Source organism: Lithobates pipiens, unplaced genomic scaffold, assembly GCF_037356315.1.
Source record: "Lithobates pipiens isolate NorthernLeopardFrog02 unplaced genomic scaffold, aLitPip1_a1.2 Scaffold_30, whole genome shotgun sequence".
Classification (NCBI taxonomy): Eukaryota; Metazoa; Chordata; class Amphibia; order Anura; family Ranidae; genus Lithobates; species Lithobates pipiens.
In genome coordinates this window covers 171170356-171193820 of record NW_027507791.1, presented here as the reverse complement: position 1 = coordinate 171193820, position 23465 = coordinate 171170356, and the positions used below count along the sequence as shown (strand labels likewise).

Sequence of the window (23465 nt, the reverse complement as noted above, 5' to 3'; positions counted from 1 at the left end):
CCCAGAAAACGACTGAACATCTAACGTTTACCTACGTAGGCCATGTCTGCCCTGGGTGGCATTCCCCCCTCCTTTTTGTCTTTATTTTTCTTTTTTTCCCCGTCGCCATCCCCCCACCTCCTCTCTCTCCGTCTTTGCACTCTCTTCTTCCCCCGTCCTCCCTTTTGACTATGCCTTGTCTCCTTACTAGCCTTCGGGACCCAGAAGAACCCCAGAGGCCGGCTAGTTTATACAGAGAGGCTAATGTGTACAAAAGACAGGCTAGTGTATACAAATAGGCTAGATTATAGAGAAGAACGTCCTGGGTATGCAGAGATGGAGGCTGGGTTACACAGAGAGGCTAGTGTATGCAAGCTTGCTAGTGTATACAGACGGACTAGTGTATACAGTAGACCAGCTAGTTTATACAGGGAGGCTAATGTCTACAGAAGACCGGCTAGTGTATACACATAGGCTAGATTATAGAGAAGAACGTCCTGGGTATGCAGAGATGGAGGCTAAGGTATACAGAGAGAGAAGTTGAGTTACAAAGAGAGGCTAGTGTATGCAGACTTGCTAGTGTATACCGGTGGACTAGTGTATACAGAGAGGCTTGGGTATACAGAGAGCTAATGTATAAAGAGATGCTAGTGTATACAAAAGACAACCAAGAGTAGACAGTGAGGCTCGTGTATACAGAAGACCGGCTACAGAGAAGCTAATTTGTACAAAAGACAGGCTAGTGTATACAGATAGGCTAGATTATACAGAGGAAGGTCCTGGGTATGCAGAGATGTAGGCTAGGGAATCCAGAGAGAGACTGTGTTACACAGAGAGGCTAGAGTATGCAGAAGAACGCCTATTTTTTTTTACAGATAGGCTTGTGTATACAGAAGACAGTCTGGGGAATTCAGTGAGGCTAGTGTATGCAGAGAGGCTGGGACACCGAGACTATTGTAAAAAGAAGGCAGGCTAGTGTATATAGATTACGGGCACCTGTATACAGAAGACAGAGAGGCTAGTCTATATTGAGTGGCTGGTGTACACAGAGAGATTAATGTATACAGAAAAGCTAGCGTGTAAAGAAGACAGGACTTTATTTTTTGCTAATGCAACTACTTTTGAAACATATAAAGTGCTTTTTTCATATTTTGGTGCTGTTAAAAAGTGGTGTGTTGTCAGTGGTGATATCAATGTGACAGTTAATGTGGAGAACTACAACTATTCAAAATAGAGCAAAAGAGTGCTAAGTTTATTTTGTTAAGTCATTGACTGATAGACGTTAAGTAATTGGCCGTTATTGGTTTGGCAGTACATGGTTTATTTTGATGTAAGATAGTTTTATTCTCTACTCTAGACGTTTTAGACGACTTTATTATTAGCATTATTCGCATTATTCATATATATTATGCAGAGTGTAAGTATTGCAGTGAGACGATATTGCTTTTAAAAGATTTGTATTATTATACATAGCATTGTTAGCAGACCAATAGGACAATTTACATGGCTTAATATTGCAGAGCGTAATTTATCAGGAAAGAGATTCAAAGCGTTAGTTGCAGTAGCTTCATAAAACTGAGAAATCGTTGCATTACTCTAAATTTAAAATATGTTCCGGCAGCACTGAAAAGACGATATTAGATGAGTGATCTACGCATTTCGTTTACTATTTCACTATACCGGCTAAATGTTAATATGTTAATATGTGCTGCGTGTAAGGTAGAAATTAGATGGTTTAGTGTGAGCTGGTTTACCAGGATTTAGAGATAGTAATCTTTTTATACTAGTAATAAATATAGCAAAATAACTATAACGGGTTTAAGTGAAAATACACGAAATAACAGCAACAACGTGTGTAGGTTTTTATCAATCAAGTTCATTACGTGTCTTTAATCATGTAGTGAATATACCCCAATATTGGAGCACAAGGATGAGAAAGCATAATAACTAACAGAGGATGACATGGCAAAAAGACAAACTGCATTAGAAATGTGAATATGAATTAGAGTTGAAATGCCAATCGCCACGGCTACGTACAGCAAAGTGTGAGCTAAGCAGCTAAATATTCTGCAATAGCAGAGATTAAGTATTGCAGTCGAAATGAGATCGGAAGCGTTAGTTGCAGTAGCTCCAAAATGACTGAGAAATCATTTCATTACTCTAAATGTAAAAGTTATCCCAGTAGCACTGAGTGGACTGATATTAGATGAGTGGTCGTTCTAGTACAAATTCAGTTTCCTATAGCAGAGAGATACCAGCTAAATGTGAGACGAGCAATTAAACTGTTCACGGTAGCATTGCATTACTCTTAATATGTGCAGCGTGTAAAGAAGCAATAAGATGGTTTTGTATTATCCTAAAATTAGCAGTATACGTAATAAAGGTGAGTAGGTAACCTGGATTTAGACATAGCAAACTCTATAATCTAATTTAGCAAAATTAGAAAAGATAATATTGAGACAGTATATACAGGTCGAGTTTAAGTGGAAATACACAAAATATCTAGCTTACCTTTACATTGTTCAATAGAGTAAATTGACGTAGCTTGAAAATTCCAACCTATGTTACGCACGAAGACGGCTTACACTGACTGTTTTCCGTTTCCACTGGTCATCGGCATAATGTATCAGTAACCATGAACATTAATAGTGATAGACAGCTTACATTAGGATGTATGCATGATGTGAATGTAAAATGAATGTAAAATAGTTGCATTATGTGTTATTAATGTAATCAAACTGTATTGTTATGCTTTGCTACTGCAACCACTTCTCAATCAAGTAAACCGTCCCACTGATTTTCTCACATTTTGCCGCTGTTAAAAAATGTGTTGCAAGTGTTATGTGTTACAAATGGTTATCAGGGTGACAGTTAATGTGGAGAAGAAGTAATACACAAAATAGAGTCAGAAAGAGAATCCAATTGCATAGAGGTAGCGAGAGATGGTTGCATTAATCTTAATGTGCAGTGTGTAAAAGGTTTTAAAAAGATGGTTTTGTGTGACTTTTGCTTTAACGTAAAATTAGCTGTAGACATTATAACTTGTTACAATGATTTAGAGATAGTAATCTCTATAAAATAATAATAATAAGTATAATAATAATAATAATAAGTATAGAAAAACAAATTAGGAATATTTTGAGGCAGTATGTATAGGTCGAGATATAGTGAATACACAAAAGGGAGAAGGGATAGTAGCAAAGTCAAGGGTTAAATGCAAAGGTACTCTATTTAACAGTAAATTGACGTAGCTTGCAAATTCCAACGTGTAAATCGTTCCATTAATTTTGATGCTCAAGAAGACGGCTTACACTGACTGTTTTCCGTTTCCACTGGAAAGAGAATCCTATTGCATAGAGGTAGCGAGAGATGGTTGCATTACTCTTAATGTGTAAAGGTTTTAAAAAGATGGTTTTGTGTGAATTTTTCTTTAACGTAAAATTAGCTGTGGACATTATAACTATGGTTAGGTTTACAATGATTTAGAGTTAGTAATCTCTATAATATAATAATAATAAGTATAGCAAAACAAATTAGGAAAATATTGAGGCAGTATATATAGGTCGAGATAACGTGAATACACAAAAGGGATCAAGGGATAGTTGCAAAGTCAAGGGATAAATGCAAAGGTACATTATTTAAGAGTAAATTGACGTAGCTTGCAAATTCCAACGTGTAAATCGTTCCATTAATTTTGTTACGCACGAAAACGGCTTACACTGACTGTTTTCCGTTTCCACTGGAAAGAGAAACCTATTGTATAGAGGTAGCGAGAGATGGTTGCATATGGCAGGAAGACGGCTTACACTGCTTTTCTCACATTTTGCTGCGGTAAAAAGAAATGTGTTTTAACTGTGACAGATAAGGTGGAGAAAAAGAAGTAATACAGAAAATAGAGTCAAACAGTGGAAACGTTAAAAAATACAATTGGTATACGATTTTGGTATAACTGAGGTACAGGGCAATTACTGTAGTATGACTTGCCAATGTTTATCATGTCTTGTTTATATCACACAAAGATGTATACAGTCTGACTAATTATATATGTCTGTGCCAACTATTGTTAATAAAAAACGGAGTTAAAAAAAAAAAAACAGTGGAAACGTTTATTTGTCATGACAGCTGATACTGGTTGAGCAATAAAACTGTTTTATTAAGATGTAAGACTAGTTTTATTCTCTACATATTGTTGTATAATATAGGCGACCAATAGGACATTTAAATGGCTTAATATTGTAGGGAGGAAGTATCGCTGTTCAAAGGTAAGAGATTGAAAGCTTAGCTTGAAAATGGCCGAGAAATAGTTGCGTTAGTCTAAATTTAAAGGATATGCCGGTACCAATGAGAAAGCTTATTGATTGACTAGTTGATCTTTGCATTACACAATTCTATTATTATTATTATTATTATTATTATTAAGATCATAGTGCAGAGAGATACTCAGTTAATGTCAGAGATACTCGGTCAATGTCAGAAAAGCAATAAAACTGTTTACATCGTTAGAGAGCGATGGTTACATTACTCTTAGTATGTGCAGCATGTCTGGTAGCAAATGGATGGTTTTGTGAACATTTTGCATTAAGGTACAATTAGCGGTAGAAGTGAATAGATTTAAGCGGATTTTGAGATAGCACTCTCCATTTCTAATAAGAAATAAAGAAAAATAAGTCAGGATGGTGTGTCAGGACTGTCACATACTCACAGTCCCGGTACAAATATGCAAAATAGAGCAAAAGAGTTTATTTTGATTTATGATAGTTTTATTGCATGCTTGATGTGGATGATTAAAATCGTGTAGTGATCTATATTTAGCACAAGAATGTAAAGGCATAACATGGCAATGAGACAAACTCCATTAGAGATGTGAGCTAGATGAAATGATGAAATGTCTCTGTATAGCCCAGATTGCCTTCTGTTATCACTTAGCCTACCCTCTAAATTCACTAGCCTCTCTATATACACCAGCATGTTTACACTAGCCGGTCTTCTGCATACAATAGCCTGTCTTCGATATACACTAGCCTATGTTCTGAATACACTAGCCCGTCTTCTGTCTTCTGTATGCCCTAGCCTGTCTTCTGTATACATTAGTCTCTCTGTATAAACTAGCATCTCTGTATACCCCAAACTGTCTTCTGTAAAAACTTGTCTCTCTTTATAGCCTGTCTAGCCTTTCTTCTGTACACACTAGCTTCTCTGTATACACTAACCAGGCTTCTATATACAATAGCTTCACTCTATGCACTAGCCTCTCTGTATAATCTAGCCTCTCTATATACCCTCTCTCTATATATAGTGTTCTGCATCTCCGTAGTGGTAGCCTCTCCGTAGAAGCCAGCCTTTATTCTGTATTCACTAGCCTTTCTTCTGTATGCTGTAGTCTTCTATATATACTAGCTTCTCTGTACACCCTTGCATCTCTGTAATACACGAAATCCTCTGTATACTACAGCCTGTCTTCTGTATACACTAGACTGTAAACACTAGCTAGAATACACCAGCCTGTCTTCTGTACCCACTAGATTCTCTGTATACACTACCCAGTCTTCTGTATACACTGTCAGCTTGGATGTATACCCAAGCCTGTCTTCTGTATACACTAGTCTCTCTATATCCACTGTCCTATCTGTATACACTCGACTCTCTCTATACACTAACCTCTCTATATACACTAACATCTTTGTATATACTAGCCTCTCTTTAAATTAGCCTCTCTGTGTACCCCAGCCTCATTGTTTACTCTAGCATCTCTGTATACTCAAGCCTGTCTGCATTCACTAGCCTGTATTCACTAGCCTTATATATACTAGCTTCCTGCTTCTCTGTACACCCTTGCATCTCTGTACACTAGACTCTCTGAATACACTAAACCCTCAGTATACCACAGCCTGTCTTCTGTATACATTAGACTGTAAAAACTAGCTAGAATACACCAGCCTGTCTTCTTTACCCAATAGACTCTCTGTATGCACTACCCAGTCTTCTGTATACACTGTCAGCTTTGATGTATACCCAAGCCTGTCTTCTGTATACACTAGTTTCTCTATATGCACTGTCCTTTCTGTATACTCTCGACCTTCTCTATACATTAACCTCTCTATATACACTAACATCTTTGTATATACTAGCCTCTCTTTAAATTAGCCTCTCTGTGTACCCCAGCCTCACTGTTTACTCTAGCATCTCTGTATACTCAAGCCTATCTACATACACGAGTCTTCTGTATTGTGTATTAACTAGCCTTTCTTCTGTATGCTGTAGTCTTCTATATATACCAGCATCTCTGTACACCCTTGCATCTCTGTAAACACTGTGTAAACTAGCCAGTCTTATGTATACACTCGCCAGCTGTATACACTAGACTCTCTGAATACACTAAACTCTCTGTATACCACAGCCTGTCTTCTGTATACACTAGACTGTAAAAACTAGCTAGAATACACCAGCCTGTCTTCTGTACCCACTAGACTCTCTGTATACACTACCCAGTCTTCTGTATAGAATGTCAGCTTTCATGTATACCCTTTCTGTATACACTAGCTTCTCTATATGCACTGTCCTTTCTGTATACACTCGACTCTCTCTATACACTAACCTCTCTATATACACTAACATCTTTGTATTTGTCTTTAAACTAGCCTCTCTGTGTACCCCAGCCTCACTGTTTACTCTAGCATCTCTGTATACTCAAGACTATCTACATACACGAAACCTGTATTCTGTATTCACTAGCCTTTCTTCTGTATGCTGTAGTCTTCTATATATACCAGCTTCTCTGTACACCCTAGCACTGTAACAGTACTAGGTTCCTGTATTACAGAAACAGAACACCAGCAATAAGGTGTATACTGTGCAGGAGGCACACAACACTGACTCTAACTTCTGCACTGCAGATGCATGTATTGCAGAAATTGAACACCAGTAATAAAGGGTAGCTTCAGGTGTGTACTGTGCAGGAGGCACATAACACCCACTGTAACAGTGCTAGGTTCCCAAGCAGTAAAGACACTGTCCCTGCCTATCGTCCTCTTTCCCTGACCACCGCAACACACTATACAAGGCCGCCATGCTGGCGGCCTTATATAGTGTGGGGTGTGTACTAAACCCCCCTGAGCTATAATTGGCCACAGGAATCCTGCCTGTGGTGAATTGTGGCTCTCCTCACACAGGATGTCACATCTGTTCTTATTATATAGAACCTATTATGCTCCTCGTAAACTTTTTCAGTTTGGCCGAACGGCCGGACGCAAGTTGCCCCCGGTGCGGGAACATGGGGGGAGACATGATGCACATGTTTTGGAGATGCCCGAAGTTGATCCGCTACTGGACAGAGGTGACAGGAACCATTGATCGGGTGGTTGGAACCTCCACCAGGATGGAGGCGAAGTATTGTCTCCTGGGATTAGTTGAAGGAGTTGGAAACCCGGGAAGTAGCCAGATGGCAGTTCTGAGATGCCTATTTCAGGCAAGGAAACTGATTGCCCAACCCTGCTTAGCCTCCAATGTTGGCAATGACTTGGTTTTTTTCGCTTGTTTCCGAAGATGACCATGTTGGCGTTTGTCAAGATGGTTGAGAGTGCCCGAAGAGATCGCCTATGGCCCCATCACCTTGAAAGTGCCTGATCTTGTCTGATCTCGGAGGCTAAGCATTGTCGGGCCTGATTAGTAACTGGATGGGAGACCAACTGGGAATACCAGGTGCCGTAGCATTCTTTTTATGTTGTTGGCGTTGACATGTTTTTTTTTTCCGCTTGTTTCCCAAGGTGATCATCTTGGCATTTGTCAAGAGGGCTGAGAGAGCCCAAAGAAATCTCCTACGGCCACATCCCCCTGAAAGCGCCCGATCTCATCTGATCTCAGAGGCTAAGCAGGGTCCGGCCTGGATAGTACCTAATTAAAGGTGCCGTAGGAATCTTTTTATATTGTTGGCTTTGACCTGTTTTTCTTTCGCTTGTTTCCAAAGGTGACCATTTTAGCATCAGTCAAGAGTTTTGAGTATGTCCCAAAGCGTTCGCCTGAGGTCACATCACCCTGAAAGCGCCCGATCTCAGAGGCTAAGCAGGGTCTGGCTCAGATGGGAGACCGCCAGGGTCTATGTTGTTGGCGTTGACCTTTTTTTTTTCACTTGTTTCCCAAGATAACCATCTTGGTATTTGTCAAGAGGGTTGAGAGTGTCTAAATAGAACACCTATGGCCACATCACCCTGAAAGTGCAGAATCTCATCTGATCTCGGAGGCCTAGCAGTGTACGGCCTGGTTAATACCTGTATGGGAGACCATCTGTGAATACCAGGTGCCGTAGGCTTCTTTTTATGTTGTTGGCTTTGAACTGTTTTTTTCGCTTGTTTCTCAAGGCGACCATCTTGGCGTTTGTCAAGAGGGTTGGCCGTGTCTTGAAGAGAACGCTTACGGCCACATCACACTGAAAGCACCCGATCTCATCTGATTTCAGAGGCTTAGCAGCATCAGGCCTGGTTAGTACCTGGATGGGAGACTGCCTGGGAAGACCAGGTGACATAGAAGGATCTGGTCTGGTTAGTGTCTTGATTGGGAGATCGCCTGGGAATACCGGATGCCGTAGGATTCTTTTTATGTTGTTGGCTTTGACCTGTTTTTTTTCCCTTGTTTCCCAAGGTGACCATCTTGGCATTTGTCAAGAGGGTTAAGAGTGCACAAAGAAATTGCCTACGGGCACAACACCCTGAAAACGCCCAATCTCGTTTGGTCTCAGAGGCTAAGCAGGATTGGGCCTGGTTTGTACCTGGATCGGAGACCGCCTGGGTTTTCCAAATGCTGCAGGCTTCTTTTTATGTTGTTGGCGTTGACTTGTTTTTTTTGTTTGTTTCCCAAGGTGACCATCTTGGCGTTTGTCAAGAGGGTTGAGCGTGCATTTGATCTCAGAGGCTAAGCAGGGTTGGGACCTGGTTAGTACCGGGATGGGAAACCGCCTGGGATTTCTCGATGCCATAGGCTTTTTTTTTAAGTTGTTGGCATTGACTTATTTTTTTTTTTTTGTTTTATTCTTTTATTAAGCATAAGTAGAACAATATAAATATAACAGTCAACCATACAGCATGACCCAGGGTCACAATTACATGCTAACAAAAAATAGGCAGCCAAATAACTCTGGGTTCTCAGAGGGGAGTCCTACAGTTTCATGCAGAAAATAGAGAAACCCCACCTCCGACATGTAGTACAGTATAACTAGTGCAGCTCCGTTCGGACAAATGTAATCATGGAGAACAACTGGGACCACAGCGAGCCAGCTTATCATGACCTACGTGAACCAGAGCAAAATATGAGCCGGTCATGTCCAGAACCCTGGGGTTCTTCTGGGTCCCGAAGGCTAGTAAGGAGACAAGGCATAGTCAAAAGGGAGGACGGGGGAAGAAGAGAGTGCAAAGACGGAGAGAGAGGAGGTGGGGGGATGGCGACGGGGAAAAAAAGAAAAATAAAGACAAAAAGGAGGGGGGAATGCCACCCAGGGCAGACATGGCCTACGTAGGTAAAGGTTAGATGTTCAGTCGTTTTCTGGGACGGAGGCACTGCTCACCTCCCGAATGTAGTCTCGAGTACCAGTAAAATACCTCCAGGGCCTCCATGTAACACTAAATGCCTCTTCAGTGTTGTGAAGGGTGGCGGTCAATTCTTCCATCCGGAGAATATGATTGACTTTGGAATACCACAGCACCTTGGATGGGGGCTGAGGCTGCCTCCACAGTGCGGGAATGCAGGCCCGGGCGGCATTCAGGAGTTGCATCGTGAGGGTTTTTTTGTATTTTCGAACAGGCTGTTCGGTCAAGTGTAGAAGGCACGCTACTGGGAACCCAAAAGTTCCTCAAGGTCGGGCATGCCCAGAAAAGGTGTCCCATGGTCCCCATATCTGAATTTCACCTCCAACAAACATCCGGGATCGATCTATCCATTTTATTCAGAAGGTATGGGACTCTATACCAGCGTGAGACTATCTTGTATCTTGATATTGGTTTGCGATGGAAGCTTTATGTACGAAGGTCAGGATCTTCCCTATCTGTTGTGGGGTAAATGTGATGCCTAAGTCCCTCTCCCATTTGTGGATAAATGGTGGGGGTCGACTCCTCCTCCTGACTACTCAATAGGTTGTACAGGAGGGAGAGGGTGTGTCGCACAGGTTCCCTTTTGTGACAGATGGATTTATAGGGTGTCAGGTCTCTAGGAGTGTAGGGGGCCCTTTGTATGGCCAGAAGAAAGTGACGAAGTTGATAAGCACTAAACAAGTCAAGCGGAGGGTCAGAAAGCTCGGCGACCGTTTACGTGGTCGGGAGCCCTCCCGTGGGCCACACCTCTCTCAGACGCTGTTTCCCCACCACTGTCAACTGTCGCAGTTTCTTGTTGGTAAATCCCGATGAAAAGTCTGGATTACCTATAACCGGAGTCATTGGTGATGGCAGGGGAGCAATGTGTGTGCAGCGGAACAACCTCCGCACAACAGCCAACGTAGCTCCCACTACGGGGTGACCTCTGAGTTCTTTTGGTAGGGAGGACAGGAGCCACGGGGAGGTCAATAGGGGAATGGATCCATCCTCAATCTCCATCTCCACCCACTGCTTGTGTGGGCCATTACAATGCCAATCAACGACTCTCGCTAGCAGAGTCACTCTGTAGTATTGTCTGAGATCTGGGAGACCCAGACCCCCTTGTCCTTTGGTCTGGCAAGCAATTGCAAACGGGCTCTGGGCGGTTTGCGCGCCCAAATAAAGTCCCGGAGCAGCACCTACAGTTGTCTGAAAAAAATTGGGGGTAACCGGATCGGTAATGTCTGGAACATGTATAAGATCCGAGGGAGGGCCATCATTTTGAATGCATTACAGCGCCCAACCCAGGTCAGTGTTAAAGCATGCCAGTTTCCCAAATCAGATTTCAGTCTATCCAGGAGAGGGACAAAATCAAGCAGGTACAATTGCGCTAAATCCGCTGCGATGTCAACGCCCAGTTAACGTATAGATTTTTCAGCCCAGTAGAATGGAAAAGAGGAGCGGAGCCTCTTGGCCTCACCATCCGGGACCGATATATTCAATACAGCCGACTTGGCGCAATTGTTTTTATAGTTTGATAGGCTGCCGTGTCGCTGTAGAGACGCAAGTATTTTGGGAAGCAAAATGTGTGGATTGGAGACGGAAAAAATTAGATCATCAGCGTACGCCGCAATTTTGTGGTGTGCCGAGGGTTTTGATATGGCAGTAATATTCGGGTCATTCCGAACGTGACACATAAGTGGTTCCAGTGTCAGAATTAAAATTAGGGGAGACAGAGGGCACCCCTGCCTTGTCCCATTAGTGATGGGGAAAGAGTCCAAGCACCACTCGGTCACCCGTACTGCTGCCGATGGCGTGGAGTAAAGCGACATTACCCAGCTCATCATGTTGGGGCCAAGACCTATATGTTCCAGGGTGGCCTGCATAAAGTGCCAGGCCACCCTGTCAAAGGCCTTCTCCGCGTCCGTTGACAACATAAGCAAGGGCCTTCCCTGTACATGCGCCGCATGGATTAAATTGAGGACTCGGGCCGTATTGTCTCTAGCTTCCGACTTATTTTTATTTTTTTGCTTGTTTCCTAAGGTGACCATCTTGGCATTTGTCAAGAGGGTTGAAAGTGCCTGAAGAGATTGCCTACGGGCACATCACCCTGAAAGCACCCGATCTCGTTTGATGTTGGAGGCTAATAGAGTCGGGCCTTGTTAGTACCTGGATGGGAGACCGCCTGGGAATACCAGGTGTCGTAGACTTCTTTTTATGTTGTTGGCGTTGACCTGTTTTTTTTTTTCGCTTATTTCCCAAAGTGACCATCTTGGTGTTTGTCAAGAGGGTTGAGAGTGCCTGAAGAGATTGTCTATGGCCACATCACTCTGAAAGCACCCAATCTCATCTGATCTTGGAGGCTAAGAAGAGTCGGGCCTGGTTAGTACCTGGATGGGAGACCACCTGGGATTACCAGTTATTGTAGGCTTCTTTTTATGTTGTTGGCGTTAATTCGTTTTCTTTTTTTTGCTTGTTTCCCAAGGTGACCATCTTGGCATTTGTCAAGAGGGTTGAGAGTGCCCAAAGAGATCGCTTACAGCAGCATCACCCTGAAAGAGCCCTATCTCTTCTCTTTTCTGAGGCTAAGAAGGGTTGGGCCTAGTTAGTACCTGGATGGGAGATGGCGTTGGAATACCAGGTGCCGTATTCTTCTTTTTATGTTGTTGACATTGACCTGTTTTTTTTTTCACTTGTTTCCCAAGGTGACCATCTTGGCATTTGTCAAGAGGGTTGAGAGTGCCCGAAGAGATCACCTACGGCCCCATCACCCTGAAAGCGCCCAATCTCGTCTGATCTCGGATGCTAAACAGTGTCGGGCCTGGTTAGTACCTGGATGGGAGACCGCCTGGGAATACCAGGTGCCATAGGCTTCTGTTTTTTTTGTTTTTTTATTTAGTAGTATGCGACATACAATGCAAAGGCAACTTCACAGAATGTGTGATACAAATAGTTATAAACAAACGATCATATTGCATGGATATCAGAGCCAATGGTAAGAAGTCTGAGGAGAATAGCACGTGTACAGCTTTGCGGTCATATCAAGATGAGATTAAAGCTCCATCTCGTTGGGATCCTCTACCACTTAAAATATTATTGATACTAGCCCTGCTACCCTCGAAGAGTTTAGATATCCATAGATAGGGGAAGAGTATTGTGTAGTAGTCAAATGGGGTCGGAACATACCATTTTCTTTTCCCTTTTTTGAGTTAAGAAGGGAAATAGTAGAACTGAAAGGAGGGAGAAGGGGAAAGAGAAGATTGGGGAAGGAAATGGCAGAAAAGGAAAAGAAGGGGTAAGGGGGTGTCGTGGGTAGAGTGGATAGGGTGGGGTCGGGTGGGGTCGGGTGGGGTCCCCTCCCAGGGAGCAAGAGACGCCCTCGGCTCACCAGCTCATCAGCTGTCCAACGTTTGGAACAGCGATCTCCAACGATCACCATGAGCTTACTATGTCTCGCGGAGGTATTCTTCCGAAAAGCGAAACTGGGTCCAGTAGAACCATCTGTTCCCATGCTCCTCCGTTTTATCCCTCATTGTGGCAGTCAGGTCTGCCATTCGTTCAATATCATTTACCCTTGCGAACCACTGGGTCACCATTGGAGCAGATTGCTCTTTCCACTGACTTGGGATGCAGGCCCTAGCTGCATTAAGGAGATGTTTAAGTAAGGACATATGATAACGCTTTCTCGACATAGGAGTTAGATTGAGAAGAACTGCTGCGGGATCATTGGCTAAGGAAATGTCTGTGAACTTGTGGATGAGTCTCAGGACAGGCTGCCCGAATGTTTGTAATTTAGGGCATTCCCTGAAAATGTGGAGAATGGTGCCAATCTGTTGCCCACAGCGACAGCAGCGGTCAGATTGACCGGGGAATATTTTGGCCAACACCACCGGTGTACGATACCAGCGTGTGATCAGCTTATATGAGATCTCCTGATATTTACTGCAGAGTGACGACTTATGGGCGAAAAAGAGTATTCTGTCCTTCTGTGGTTTGGAGAATGTAGTTTGTTAGTCCCTTTTCCATTTAGCTAGGAAGGGTGGATCCGTGGAGGATTGTGCGTCTGTCAGGATTTGGTAGGACCTAGAGAGGGAACCACGAATTGGGCCATCATCCAGGCAAAGTTCCTCGAAGGGGTGGAATTGGCTAGAGAAGAACGAATGGTTAGGTAGTGATCTGAGGAAATGGATTAGCTGTCTAGCTCTCCAGCTATCCAATGCAACAGGTACTTGCTCTAGCAGTATGGTCCCCATGGGAATCAAGCCCGTGGGTCCAAGAAATAGGGCTGCTCTCAGAAGCCCTTTCGGGGCTTGCCTGGTAAAGGCCTGGTCAGACAGGCCCGAAGGGAATCTAGGATGTCCAATAATTGGGGTCATAGGAGAAGGGAAGTTAGTCAGGTGGGAAAGATGAAAAAAACTATCCATCTCGGCGAGCGAGGGGCCAATTAACGGGTGAGTAGTCACACAGGGCTCCAATGGCCTCCCCGCCCAAGGCAGACCAGCCAGTGGAACCCGCGCATTCTCCTGCTCTAGCTTGACCCATAGCTTCAGTTCCCCATACCGGTGTCTTATCACATATGGTCCCCCATCGGATAGTGTCCGCTGTGTACTGCGCATGCGCAGTACACAGCAACACAGATTCCGAAAATTGCCGAGCATGAACGGCGCCTGCGCACTGAGTCCAGGTTCTATCCCCACTATCCAAGTGGACATAGAGTAAGAATATAAAAGAGCCGAGCGCAGCGAGGCCGAGCCCGAAGCGTGGCGAGCGAAGCTCGCCTGCGAGGGACCCTCTAATATTCACAACCCTATGTCCGCTTGGATGGTGGGGCTACCACCTCCACTCACCGTGCAGGCGCCGTTCAGCTTCGGAGATTTTCCGAAGCTTCGTCTGCTCCGTACTGCTCATGCGCAGTACGGCGCGGACACTATATCATGGCCGGACAGTATATGGCAGAACACCGGCACCAGTCAACCACCTGTTTCATGTGCGTTGCTGTGTAATATAGAGCAGGGTCCGGTCACACAGGGCTCCAATGGCCTCCCCGCCCAAGGCAGACCAGCCAGTGGAACCCGCGCCTTCTCCTGCTCTAGCTTGACCCATAGCTTCAGTTCCCCATGCCGGTGTCTTATCACATATGGTCCCCCATCGGATAGTGTCCGCTGTGTACTGCGCATGCGCAGTACACAGCAACACAGATTCCGAAAATTGCCGAGCATGAACGGCGCCTGCGCACTGAGTCCAGGTTCTATCCCCACTATCCAAGTGGACATAGAGTAAGAATATAAAAGAGCCGAGCGCAGCGAGGCCGAGCCCGAAGCGTGGCGAGCGAAGCTCGCCTGCGAGGGGCCCTCTAATATTCACAACCCTATGTCCGCTTGGATGGTGGGGCTACCACCTCCACTCACCGCGCAGGCGCCGTTCAGCTTCGGAGATTTTCCGAAGCTTCGTCTGCTCCATACTGCGCATGCGCAGTACGGTGCGGACACTATATCATGGCCGGACAGTATATGGCAGAACACCGGCACCAGTCAACCACCGGTGTCATGTGCGTTGCTGTGTAATATAGAGCAGGGTCCGGGCAGCCAATACCTCCCCGCAATTTCGGTCGCAATAGCATTGCCCTACCAATACGCATATGTTTCCCGCGCCAGAGGAACTTGATAAAGATTGAGCGAACCGCATGAAAGAAAGTCTGGGGTATTTTGATAGGTAAGGCTTGTAGTAGATAGAGAAGTCGTGGCATCGCGTTCATCTTCAACACATTACAGCGTCCGAACCATGACAGAGCTAGTGGGTCCCATCTTTTAAGGTCCGCTGTAAGCCCATAGGCTTCTTTTTATGTTGTTGGCTTTGACCTGTTTTTTTTGCTTGTTTCTCAAGGCGACCATCTTGGCGTTTGTCAAGAGGGTTGGGCGTGTCTTGAAGAGAACGCTTACGGCCACATCAACCTGAAAGCACCCAATGTCGTCTGATTTCAGAGGCTAAGCAGCGTCAGGCCTGGTTAGTACCTGGATGGGAGACTCCCTGGGAAGACCAGGTGCCATAGAAGGATCTGGTCTGGTTAGTGTCTTTTTTTTTTTTTTATTCTTTATTTACGGATTGCAGGTAATACAGAGACAAACTGTAAAAGACATAGATCCCTCAGTTTTCCAGGTTAACAAAAATACATAGTTAATACTTCGTGGAGGACCGGGGGAAACCTAACAACTTATGTCAGCAGCAGCCCCAGCCGTGGCTAGGCCACCACATTATCCCACTCTAATGATCTGGCACCCTAGTGTCTACTTATAAACCAGGGCAGTCCGCGGGGCGATCCCCCTCAAGGCCCAGACTGAGGGGCCTCTAACATCGGTCACCTTCATTCTATTGGTCAAAGAGCTCAGCCGGGACCACCCCGAGGGCCGCCAACCCCTGGCTGGGAAATCGAGGGAACAAAACGAAAAGATCCTTGCAATCACCATGTATTTTAATTATACTTGGGAGTTAGGGGGTAGGGAAAGAGGGGGGAGCAAATGGGCAGGAGAAGGGGATGGGGTAGAAAGAATGAAAGTTATAGGGGGCTAACAGTGCTACGAGGCAGACGGGGGAGAGAGTGAACCAGGGTGGTATACGAGAAGGGAGAGAAAGAAAGAGGACTCCGATGGGTTCCCACGGCCGGACCCTTCCCTCTATACACGTGCCAGAGCCTACAGATAGGATCTGTATGCGTCGGAAAACCTGAACAGGCTCCAAGACAACCAACAAGCAGTGTGCTCTTCCTCCCTGTCGCCTAACGCTGATGTGAGCTGTTCCATACGGTAGATGTCGCAAACTCTTGCAAACCAGTGAGACACCAGTGGAGCGGCCTGCTGTTTCCACATGCTAGGTATACATGCCCTGGCCCCACTCAGAAGATGTTTTAAGAGAGATTTATGGTACTTCTTGCTCGAGAGTGGGGTCAGATTGAGGAAGATCGCAGCTGGGTTGTTCTGGAGATCAATAGCCGTGAGGTCATAAATGATATTGAGAACCTGTCTCCAGAAATGGGCCAGTTGAGGGCATTCCCAGAAGATACGTAGTAACGTGCCGGCTTGTTCACCGCATCTCCAGCACAAAGGGCTGTGACCGGGAAACATAGCCGCCAGGACAGTGGGGGTCCTGTACCATCGGGTCAAAATTTTATAAGCTATTTCCTGGTATTTACTACATAGGGATGACTTGTGCGCAAAAAGAAGCGCGCGGTTCTTCTGGTCTGGCGAGAGCCGGACATGCAGGTCTCGCTCCCATTTTTCCACGAACACCAGGTTACTCTGGGAGAGTTGGTCCAGTAGGATGCGATATGACAGGGAAAGAGACCTTCGGGTCGGTCCCTCTCCTGAGAATACCTCCTCAAACGATGTTAGGGGTCTGCGGAATTCGCCACTGTTTGGCAAAGATTTCAAGAAGTGGGAGAGTTGGGAAAGCTTCCACTGTCCCAGGGCCGTGGTTGCTAACGCCTCGTACATAGTGGAGACCACTGTCCACGTCCTAGGGCCAAGAAAAGAAGAGGCCCGCACAAGGTCCCAGTCAGGGTCGAGGCGGAAAGACTTTTCCGTCATGCCGGGTTCAAAGCGTGGGTGTCCAATAATAGGAGTCATGGGCGAAGGGAAACTGGGCACGCCCGTCAGGGTAAAATATCTGTCTAGCTCTTGTAACGTTGGCTCAATGTGTGGGTGTGCCCGCGTCGCTCCCGACCAGCCCGGTCCACTCCAGGGCAAACCCTCAAGTGGAAATGGTACGGATTCATGCTCCAGACGAACCCACAGCTTATCCTTCAGGTGTCTGCACCAGTCAACTACTCTGTTCATGTGCACCGCCGTATAGTACCATGCCGGATCTGGGAGGCCAATCCCTCCCTTGTCTTTTGGTCTGAGCAGTAATGTTCGGCTGAGTCTTGGAGGCCTGCCCTGCCATACGTATCGAATAAAGATGGAGCGCATGGCTTTAAAAAATGATTGGGGGATTTTTATCGGTAAGGCTTGTAATAGGTACAAGAGTCTGGGCATTACATTCATTTTGAGCACATTGCATCTCCCAAACCAAGAGGTCGCCAACTTTGACCACCTCTCTAGATCTACGGCAATTTTTTTTAGAAGCGGCTGGAAATTCAATTGGAAAATCAGATGTGGGTCCGGGGGAACCTTGGTACCCAGATATTGTATAGCCCCAGTTGCCCAACGAAAGGGAAAATTAGTGCTTAGACTCGTCTGGGCATTGGTAGACAGGGAGACGTTGAGTGCTTCCGATTTCTGTAAGTTAATTTTAAAATTTGACAGGGTGCCATATCGTCTTATTTCCGCTAAGAGATTCGGCAATGTAATGTGAGGCTCTGAGACATAGAACAAGAGGTCATCTGCAAAGGCTGCGACCTTATGGTGGTGTGAGGGGGTGTCCAGTCCCTTGATGTCTATGTTCTGCCTGATGTGGTGCAGCAAGGGTTCAAGCGATAGGACAAACAAAAGGGGGGACAACGGGCATCCCTGCCTCGTTCCATTGCCAATAGTGAAACGCGACGAGGCAAACCCATTGACCCTAACCATCGCCGTCGGTGACGAGTAAAGAGCTGTAACCCATGAAAGCATGGGGGGGGTACACCCAGGCTTCGCAGGGTGGCTAGCAAAAAAGGCCAGCTCACCCTGTCAAACGCTTTTTCTGTGTCCACAGAGAGCAACATAATCGGTAGTTTAAGGCGTCTGGCGCGTTCTATAACATTGATTGTCCTGGTAGTGTTGTCTCGGGCTTCCCTGTTACGAATAAACCCCACCTGATCCAGAGGTATCAGGCGTTGGAGAATGGGCACCAACCGCTCCGCCAGTATCTTAGTGAAGAGCTTAAGGTCGCTGTTTAATAAGGAGATGGGCCTGTAGTTCGCACAGAGAAGCGGATCCTTCTCCGGCTTGGGTATGACCGAGATGCTTGCCTGCAACAGCTCCGGTGGAAAGGTCTGGCCCTCCAATAGGGCGTTAAAAGCTGACACAAACGGCGTGGACAACAGGGAGAGGAAGGCCTTATAATAAGGGACCGTAAACCCATCTGGGCCTGGTGCCTTGCCCTTGGGTGAGTCTCTTAACGCTGCCGACAATTCCTCCGGGGAGATAGGTTGCGAGAGAAGCTCTATCTCTTCCTGTGTAAGCGACGGGAGGTTTGCCGAAGCTAGGTACTCATCAATGGCTGCTGTGCCAGCCTGGAGGGCATCTCCTGAGTCCCGGGGGTGCAAGTTATAAAGGGCTTCATAGAAATATCGGAAACACTCCGCTATCTCCCGTGAATCATGAAGCTTGGCACCCGAAGGGGAGGTTATGGTTGGAATGAAGGACGCGTTGCGTTGGGCACGCAGGGAGTTCGCTAGGGACCTACTACACTTGTCTCCATATTCATAATACGTCCTGCGGACCCACATGAGTCTGGTTCTAGCCTGAAAGAGAGAGAAATCTCTGATTTGTTCTCTAAGATCTCTCACCTCCAGCGCAGCAGTCGGCTGGGATTTGTGTCGTTGTTCACACGCATGCAACTTGGCAATACGTTTGGAGAGAGCCTCAGTTTTGGCCACTTTGAGTCTATGACCATGTTTAATAAGAATGCCCCTAATGTAGCATTTATGAGCCGCCCATAACATGAGGGGGTTGGAAACAGAATCACGGTTATGATCAAAGTAACTTTCTAATTCCCTAAGCAGGTCTGCGTGGGTCTCAGGGTCCTTCAGGAGAGACTCGTTCAGTCTCCACCAGGACTGACCACGCGACTCCTGTTGTAGCTTCAGCATCAAAGAAATCGGGGCATGGTCAGACAGGGCTATGTGGCCTATCTGAGTGTCTGTGACCGCCGGGATAGCATTGTGGGTCGACTAAAAACATATCTATACGTGAGTAAGAACCATGAGCGGTGGAAAAGAACGTATAGTCCCTATCCTGTGGGTGAAGCGTACGCCACACATCGATCAGTCGGTGGGAGTGTAGCAGGTCTCTTATGTGTGAACGCGTTCTCGCAGAAATCGCAGAGGTGCCCGATGATGAGTCTCTGCGGGGGTCCAAGGTGAGGTTAAAGTCCCCCCCAACGATCAAAGTACCCTCCGAGAATGCAGCCAGGGCATCCAAGCATGCTTCTAAGGCCGGCAGCTGGTCCACATTCGGCATGTATAGGTTGGCAAGAGTAAAAGTTTGCGAGTGGAGAGTTCCCTTAATGAAGAGATATCTCCCTTCACTATCGGCTTGGACAGCTAACAGGCGCCACGGCAAGTTTTTAGCAAGAAGAACACACACTCCTCTCGATTTGGAAGTAGGGGACGTGCTGTGGTGGGCCAGGGGGAAGTGCTTACTATAAAGCCGTGGTATTTGGTCTGTCCTGAAATGGGTCTCCTGGAGGAAAACTATTTGGGGCTTCATCCGCCACAATTCTGTTAGGCAGCTGGACCTTTTTTCAGGTACATTCAGCCCTTTCACATTCCAGGAAACCAGCTTCAGGGCCATGACGGCAGTGGTACCCGGCCGGCGGTCCCCACCAGAGTCAGTAGTAGATATAGAGTTCAAGCACAGAGGAAGAGGAGGAGAAAAAGGAAAAGCAGTAACGAAGCGGAGAAGGTCCAGAGTTAGTAGGGAGGAGGAGGGTAGGAGGGGTGGGGATAGATCGGGGAATTGCTAAAGCTCCTATCGGAGAGAACCTGCCAGTTAGGGCAGAGGGGCCTAGTGGGGGAAGAGGTAAGGCACTGCAGAGGGAGGAACTCGTCGGTGCAGTACCCCTCCAGCATCCCATGGTCCATGCAGTCGCAATCGGGCGTGCACGGAGCTTCTTTGGCATCTTAACTACGACATCAAACGCATTATAGAACATCACTGCAGCAGGTATCGGGCAGTTAACAACAGTAGAACAGTGCATAATTAGACCAACATATTAAACTTTTCAACACAGAGTATAGATAAATTTATACCACCCAGGCACCCGCCCCTCCCCCCCCCCAAAAAAAATGGAAAAAAGGGGGGGGGGGAGGAGAGGGGGAGGGAGCGGGAACGCCGCCCAGGGGCACCCGGGGGGCACCACCAGGCAGTCCAAAAACACAAACAGCGCAGAGACTAGGGCACCTGTAGATAAACAGTAACGAGAATGGTGAACAGTACCGCCAATGACTCAGGGCTTCGTCCAGGAAGCGCAGTGTCCAACTCTGTTCTTCCAATGTCCTTCCTCTCCCCTAGCGGGGGCACTGGGAACAATGGCCCGTGGCATGGTAAACAACACAAAGCTGGATACTCCAGCCGTCTATGTTGGTAGAGAAAAAGAAAACAAAAAAAAAAGGGTATAACACAGGAATAACGGAAAATTACTGTACTCTCTCAGGGTTCACGATCTTGGGGGGCCTGCGATCTCTGACGTTGGGATCGACGGTGGTGTCTCACTCTCTGTGGCCTGGTTGAGGGGTTGTTCGTCGGGGCCACTGCTCCCTGGGGGACAACAGGAGCCAACCAGTCGGGGACCTGAACCGAGGGCAGGCCCAAAGCCTCCAGACAGGACGGGACCTCCGAAGGGTGTCGTAGCGCAAGGGGCCTCCCATTTTTGCGCACTATAAGGTGAAACGGATGGCCCCACTTGTATGGAATCCTCCGTTCAGTTAGGTGTTCCAGAAGGGGTCGCAGACAGCGTCTCATCTGGAAGGTCTTGCGGGATACATCTGGCAGAAGGGTGACTTGGGCCCCGTCAAAATCAATGCTGCCTTTGCGCCACGACGCTTGCAGGACATCCTCCCTAACTGAGTAATTGTGGAGACAGCATAAAACGTCACGTGGCCGGTTCTCTGTGGGGCTCCTGGGGCCCAGGGTCCTGTGGACTCTATCAATGGCTATTACTGTGTCAGCAGCGCAGTCCAGACAGGCGTTAAATATAGCTGTAACTGTGGCTTTGAGGTCTGCCTGGCCAGTGGCTTCGGGTAAGTCTCTGATCCTGATGTTGCATCTGCGGTTGCGATTCTCAAGGTCATCCACTAGGAGTTGCAACTGTGCCACTCTGTCAGCAAGGGTATCATGTGCGGCCTGCAGGCCAGAAACATCAGTGGTCAGGGAGGTCACATCCGATGCCAGGGTGGTCACCCGCTCGTTCGTAGCCGACACGTCACGTTTGACCCCTGCGATTTCATGTCGCAAGGTCGTTTCAATCCTGGCTGCCATACAGCTAAAGTCTGCTTTAGTGGGAAGGTTTTGGAGTAAAGCTGCCTTGTCCCCCAATAATGCTGGTGCTGGTGGCAGCGGTGGGTCCCCCTGTGTGTCTGAGGCGAGAGCAGCCTGGCCATTCGGTCCTGGGATGAGGCTTCCACTGCGGGAGGGTCTCTGGGACAGTTGGGAGTTGTGAGGGAACCAGGGTGGCAGGCCGCTATGGTCCGGGCTGTCAAGCGAGGCCATGGACAGTGAGCGGGGGAGACACGGGGACAAGTCACTAGGCGGGGAGAACGGGGGCATGTCGTGTCCCTGCATAGCAGTCTGCTCACCTTCCCTCTGTGCCGCGTGTCCTGGAGCGCCGGAGGCCGCGGGCGCCATCTTGGCTGGATCCGGCGTGGAGGCCGGAGGCTGCAGCAGGACCAAGTACCTGTCCATGGCAGCAGCGGCGGACCCCGCTCGGCTGGCTGTGTTCCGCCGAAGCGCGGAGATGTCGGCGATGCCGAAATATGCGACCAAACTGTGGTAAAGGGGTGCGGAGGGGTCACGGACCGGGAGCTCCGGAAAAGAGCGTCCTCACTCCTTCATGCCTAGGCCACGCCCCCCCTGGTTAGTGTCTTGATTGGGAGATCGCCTGGGAATACTGGATGCCGTAGGCTTCTTTTTATGTTGTTGGCTTTGACCTGTTTTTTTTAGCTTGTTTCCCAAGGTGACCATCTTGGCCTTTGTCAAGAGGCTTCAGAGTGCCCAAAGAGAGTGCCTACGGCCAAATCAACTATATAGTATCTTATATATAATAACTAAAAATATTATTTATTATTATAGATATAGATATATAGTATAGTGATTTGGCCGTAGGCACTCTCTTTGGGCACTCTGAAGCCTCTTGACAAAGGCCAAGATGGTCACCTTGGGAAACAAGCTAAAAAAAACAGGTCAAAGCCAACAACATAAAAAGAAGCCTACGGCATCCAGTATTCCCAGGCGATCTCCCAATCAAGACACTAACCAGACCAGATCCTTCTATGGCACCTGGTCTTCCCAAGGAGTCTCCCATCCAGGTACTAAACAGGCCTGACGCTGCTTAGCCTCTGAAATCAGACGAGATCGGGTTCTTTCAGGTTGATGTGGCCGTAAGCGTTCTCTTCAAGACACGCCCAACCCTCTTGACAAACGCCAAGATGCTCACCTTGAGAAACAAGCAAAAAAAAACAGGTCAAAGCCAACAACATAAAAAGAAGCCTATGGGCTTACAGCGGACCTTAAAAGATGGGACCCACTAGCTCTGTCATGGTTCGGACGCTGTAATGTGTTGAAGATGAACGCGATGCCACGACTTCTGTATCTACTACAAGCCTTACCTATCAAAATACCCCAGACTTTCTTTCATGCGGTTCACTCAATCTTTATCAAGTTCCTCTGGCGCGGAAAACATATGCGTATTGGTAGGGCAATGCTATTGCGACCGAAATTGCGGGGAGGTATTGGCTTCCCGGACCCTGCTCTATATTACACAGCGATGCACATGACACCGGTGGTTGACTGGTGCCGGTGTTCTGCCATATACTGTCCGGCCATGATATAGTGTCCGCGCCGTACTGCGCATGCGCAGTACGGAGCAGACGAAGCTTCGGAAAATCTCCGAAGCTGAACGGCGCCTGCGCGGTGAGTGGAGGTGGTAGCCCCACCATCCAAGCGGACATAGGGTTGTGAATATTAGAGGGCCCCTCGCAGGCGAGCTTCGCTCGCCACGCTTCGCTCGCCACGCTTCGGG

The 23465-nt window shown here is 47.0% G+C and overlaps 2 pseudogenes; both read left to right on the top strand.

The window, feature by feature from the left end:
* The first annotated feature begins 11845 nt into the window (after window positions 1-11845).
* On the top strand, window positions 11846-11964 carry LOC143948025 (5S ribosomal RNA; annotated as a pseudogene).
* Window positions 11965-12287: 323 nt separating this feature from the next.
* Window positions 12288-12406, top strand: LOC143947198 (5S ribosomal RNA; annotated as a pseudogene).
* The last annotated feature ends 11059 nt before the right edge of the window (window positions 12407-23465 follow it).